At 38.0% G+C, this 5,943-nt stretch overlaps 1 non-coding gene across 1 annotated transcript; it reads left to right on the top strand.

The window, feature by feature from the left end:
• The first annotated feature begins 1,776 nt into the window (after positions 1-1,776).
• On the top strand, positions 1,777-1,882 carry LOC127748135 (small nucleolar RNA R71). Its single transcript, XR_008010078.1, has one exon. It is a non-coding gene; the product is annotated as a small nucleolar RNA R71 (small nucleolar RNA).
• Positions 1,883-5,943: the final 4,061 nt, after the last annotated feature.

Here is a 5,943-nt window from a genome sequence, read left to right on the forward strand (position 1 = left end):
TGCACTTTAAGTTTCAGTCATTTACTTTCTTGCTCTTTAAGATTCTGCACATTTACAATTCTGTTCTTCAATTTACTGCACTTTTCCCGTCCACCTTTACATTTAATGTCATTTACTTTCTGTTAAACACAAATCACTCAACTAAAACTTGATTCGCTTGACTAAATCACCCACTAAACTAAAATTGCTCAATCCTTCAATCCCTGTGGGATCGACCTCACTCATGTGAGTTATTATTACTTGATGCGACCCGGTACACTTGCCGGTGAGTTTTGTGTTGGATCGTTTTCCACACATCAGGGCTCTGTGGAGCGTCACAGATACTCAGAGCAATGTTGGAACCTCCCAACACCAAACTTAGAGTTTGAATGTGGGGGTTCAACACCAAACTTAGAAGTTGGTTATGGCCTCCCAACACCAAACTTAGAGTTTGACTGTGGGGGCTCTGTTTGACTCTGTCTTGAGAGAAGCTCTTCATGCTTCCGCTCCATGGTCACAGAGGGATATCCTTGAGCCTTAAACACAAGGGATTCTTCATTCACTTGAATGATCAATTCTCCTCTGTCAACATCAATCACAGCCTTTGCTGTGGCTAGGAAGGGTCTGCCAAGGATGATGGATTCATCCATGCACTTCCCAGTCTCTAGGACTATGAAATCAGCAGGGATATAGTGGTCTTCAACTTTTACCAGAACATCCTCAACAAGCCCATAAGCTTGTTTTCTTGAATTGTCAACAAGCCCATAAGCTTGTTTTCTTGAATTGTTTACCATCTCTAGTGAAATTCTTGCAGCTTGTACCTCAAAGATCCCTAGCTTCTCCATTACAGAGAGAGGCATGAGGTTTATGCTTGACCCTAGGTCACACAGAGCCTTCTTGAAGGTAATGGTGCCTACTGTACAAGGTATTGAGAACTTCCCAGGGTCCTATCTCTTTTGAGGTAATCTCTGCCTAGTCAAGTCATCCAGTTCTTTGGTGAGCAAAGGGGGTTCATCCTCCCAAGTCTCATTACCAAATAACTTGTCATTTAGCTTCATGATTGCTCCAAGGTACTTAGCAACTTGCTCTTCGGTGACATCTTCATCCTCTTCAGAGGAAGAATACTCATCAGAGCTCATGAATGGCAGAAGTAAATCAAATGGAATCTCTATGGTCTCATTATGAGCCTCAGATTCCCATGGTTCCTCATTAGGGAACTCATTGGAGGCCAGTGGACGTCCATTGAGGTCTCCCTCAGTGGCATTCACTACCTCTTTCTCCTCTCCAAATTCGGCCATGTTGATGGCCTTGCACTCTCCTTTTGGATTCTTTCTGTATTGCTTGGAAGAGTACTAGGAGGGAGTTCAGTAACTTTCTTACTCAGCTGACCCACTTGTGCCTCCAAGTTTCTAATGGAGGACCTTGTTTCAGTCATAAAACTTTGAGTGGTTTTGATTAGATCAGAGACCATGGTTGCTAAGTCAGAGTGGCTCTGCTAGGGATTCTCTGTCTGTTGCTGAGAAGATGATGGAAAAGGCTTGCCATTGCTAAACCTGTTTCTTCCACCATTATTATTATTGAAACCTTGTTGAGGTCTCTGTTGATCCTTCCATGAGAGATTTGGATGATTTCTCCATGAAGGATTATAGGTGTTTCCATAAGGTTCCCCCATGTAATTCACCTCTTCCATTGAAAGGTTCTCAGGATCATAAGCTTCTTCTTCAGATGAAGCATCCTTAGTACTGCCTGGTGCAGCTTGAATTCCAGACAGACTTTGAGAAATCAAATTGACTTGCTGAGTCAATATGGGACACTTTCTGATTAATTGTTTGTATCTTTCCCAAGCTTCATAGAGGGATTCACCTTCCTTCTGTCTGAAGGTTTGGACTTCCACTCTAAGCTTACTCAATTTTTGAGGTGGAAAGAACTTTGCCAAGAAGGCATTGACTAGCTTTTCCCAAGAGTTCAGGCTTTCTTTAGGTTGTGAGTCCAACCATATCCTAGCTCTGTCTCTTACAGCAAAAGGGAATAGCATAAGTCTGTAGACCTCATGGTCAATCCCATTGGTCTTGACAATGTCACAGATTTGCAAGAATTCAGCTAAAAACTGATGAGGATCTTCCAATGGAAGTCCATGAAACTTGCAATTCTGTTGCATTAGAGAAACTAATTGAGGCTTAATCAAACAAAGGAAAGAATCGGTTACATTTTTCATATGATCTCATCTCCTCTTCTATTATGGATAGACTAATTTTCTTTCTATGATTCCGAATTTGTTTTATTTAGAATTTTTTTAATAATATTTATATATTAGTGTTAGTGGTCGATCAATTGGATTACAAAATTTCCCATAAAAATCATATTTTTTAGCTAGTTTTTTTTTCAATTGCAAAATCTCTAGTTGTTTTATTTTAATAAATAAACACTTTCTAAAAGGATTTCCTAATAATATAATAATAAAAATCTATAAATCTGAATGTATTACTCCTATTGAATATTCAAATTCATTTTTCTATTACTATTTTTTTTATTTTGTGATTTTATTCTATAAATTTAATTAGCTCAAAGTTGTTTGCTCCAATGGCAGGGATAGAGATGCTTCTCCCATAGAAGTTGGGAATAGGTGCAGTAAAGTCACCCAGCACCTTCCTTGCATTGTTGGCATTGTTGTTATTTTTCAGCTGCCATGTCTTCTTCTTTGAAGATTTCTGTTAGGTCCTCTATAGAGAATTGTGCTTTAGCTTCTCTTAGCTTTCGCTTCAAGGTCCTTTCAGGTTCAGGGTCAGCCTCAACAAGAATGCCTTTGTCTTTGGTCCTACTCATATGAAAGAGAAAAGAACAAGAAAATATGGAATCTTCTATGTCACAGTATAGAGATTCCTTAAGGTGTCAGAGGAAAAGAAAAATAAAAGGAAGAGGTAGATGAATTCGAACTTATCAGGAAAGATGGAGTTCAAATTGTGCTTTGAGGATGAGTGTTAGTCCATAAGTAGAAGGATGTGAGAAGAGGGGAAGAAATTTTCGAAAATTAATTAAAAAGATTTTAAAAACATTTTGAAAAATTGAAGAATGATTTTCGAAAAATATGATTGGGAAGGAAATAAAGTGATTTTTGAAAAAGACTTTGAAATTAGAAATCAAAAAGATATGATTTGAAAACTATTTTGAAAAAGATGTGATTAAAAAGATATGATTGAAAAATAATTTAAAAAGATTTGATTTTTAAAATCGATGACTTGGCTAACAAGAAAATATATGATTCAAATATTAAACCTTTCTCAACAAAAAAGAGAACATACTTGAAATGTTGAATCAAATCATTAATTGTTAGCAAGTATTTTTTTTTTGAAAATGGAAAAATATTTGATTTTGAAAAATTTTGAAAACTTGAAAAAATTTGCATTAAAAACAAAATCTTCCCTCTTGTGCCATCCTGGCGTTAAACGCCCAGAATGGTATCCATTCTGGCGTTTAACGCCCAAAATAATACCCTTTTGGGCGTTAAACGCCCAGCCGGGCACCCTGGCTGGCGTTTAAACGCCAGTTTTCCTTCCTTACTGGGCGTTTTGAACGCCCAGCTTTTTTTGTGTAATTCCTCTGCTGTATGTTCTGAATCTTCAATTCTCTGTATTATTGACTTGAAAAGACACAAAATAAAAAATTTTTTGAATTTTAATTGATGAGGAATAATCAAAATGCAACTAAAATCAAACAAACAATGCATGCAAGACACCAAACTTAAAAGTTTGTATACTACTGACACTAACAAATTGAGAATGCATATGAGAAACAACAAAACACTCAAGACAAGAGAATTTAAAGATCAGAGCAAGAAAATCATCAAGAACAACTTGAAGATCAATGAAGACACATGAATGAATTCAAAGAATGCATGCAATTGACACCAAACTTAAAATGAGACACTAGACTCAACAAGAAACATAAAATTTTTTTTTGATTTTAAGATTTTATAATTTTTTTGTGCTTTTTCGAAAATTATATGGAAAAGTAAAATAGAGGATTCAAAATTTTTAATAAGAATTTCAGGAATCATGCAATGTTAGTCTAAAGCTCCGGTCCAGGAATTAGACATGGCTTCACAGCCAGCCAAGCTTTCAAAGAAAGCTCCGGTCCAAACCACTAGACATGGCCAATGGCTAGCCAAGACTCAGCAGATCATTGCTCTCAACAGCAAAATTGATAGAAATCAACAAGCTCTTGTGATGATAAGTTGAAACCTCGGTCCAATAAGATTAGACATGGCTTCACAGCCAGCCAGACTTCAACAGATCATCATGAAACTCTAGAATTCATTCTTAAAAACTCTGAAGAAAAATACCTAATCTAAGCAACAAGATGAGCCGTCAGTTGTCCAAACTCAAACAATCCCCGGCAACGGCGCCAAAAACTTGGTGCACGAAATTGTGATCATCAATGGCGTCATCAACATGGTACGCTCAATTGCAATCTCAACTCTTTATCACAACTTCGCACAACTAACCAGCAAATGCATTGGGTCGTCCAAGTAATAAACCTTACGCGAGTAAGGGTTGATCCCACAGAGATTGTTGGTATAAAGCAAGCTATGGTCATCTTGTAAATCTCAGTCAGGCAGATTCAAATGGTTATGAATGATTTATGAATAAAGCATAAAATAAAGATAGAGATACTTATGTAATTCATTGGTGAGAATTTCAGATAAGCGTATGGAGATGCTTTGTCCCTTCCGTCTCTCTGCTTTCCTACTGTCTTCATCCAATCCTTCTTACTCCTTTCCATGGCAAGCTGTATGTTGGGCATCACCGTTGTCAATGGATACAGTCCCGTCCTCTCAGTAAAAATTTTCAATGCGCTCTGTCACAGCACGGCTATTCAGCTGTCGGTTCTCGATCATGTCGGAATAGAATCCAGTGATTCTTTTGCGTCTATCACTAACGCCCCACAATCGCGAGTTTGAAGCTCGTCACAGTCATTCAATCCTTGAATCCTACTCAGAATACCCTCGTCACAGTCATTCAATCATTGAATCCTACTCAGAATACCATAGACAAGGTTTAGACCTTCCGGATTCTCTTGAATGCCGCCATCAATTCTAGCTTATACCATGAAGATTCCGATTAAGGGATCCAAGAGATATCCACTCAATCTAAGGTAGAACGGAGGTGGTTGTCAAGCACACGTTCATAGGTGAGAATGATGATGAGTGTCTGATGAGCGGATAATTTGTATACTTTTTGGCATTGTTTTTAGTATGTTTTTGGTATGATATAGTTAGTTTTTAGTATATTTTTGTTAGTTTTTAGTTAAAATTCACTTTTCTGGACTTTACTATGAGTTTGTGTGTTTTTCTGTGATTTTAGGTATTTTCTGGCTGAAATTTAGGGTCCTGAGCAAAAATCTGATCCAGAGACCAAAAAGGACTGCAGATGCTGTTGGATTCTGACCTCCCTGCACTCGAAGCGGATTTTCTGGAGCTACAAAAGCCCAATTGGTGTGCTCTTAATTGCGTTGGAAAGTAGACATCCTGGGATTTCCAGCAATATATAATAGTCCATACTTCGCCCGAGATTTGATGGCCCAAACTGACGTTCCAAATCAGCTCAAGAATTTTGGCGTTTAACGCCGGAACTGGCACAATAATGGGAGTTAAACGCACAAACTAGCACAAAAGCTGACGTTTAACTCCAAGAAAAGTCTCTACACATGAAAGCTTCAATGCTTAGCGCGTTTAACTCCAGAAAAGGTCTCTACACGAAAATGCTTCATTGCTCAGCCCAAGCACACACCAAGTGGGCCCGGGAGTGGATTTTTATGTCATTTACCCATTTCTGTAAACCTTAGGATACTAGTTTACTATTAATAGGATCTTTTGACTTTGTATCAGTACCTCATGACACTTTACACGTTTCCTTTGTGTACTTTCCACGGCATGAGTCTCTAAACCCCATGGTTGGGGGTGAGGAG

The sequence above is a fragment of the Arachis duranensis genome, chromosome 5 (genome assembly GCF_000817695.3).
Source record: "Arachis duranensis cultivar V14167 chromosome 5, aradu.V14167.gnm2.J7QH, whole genome shotgun sequence".
NCBI classification, from domain to species: Eukaryota; Viridiplantae; Streptophyta; class Magnoliopsida; order Fabales; family Fabaceae; genus Arachis; species Arachis duranensis.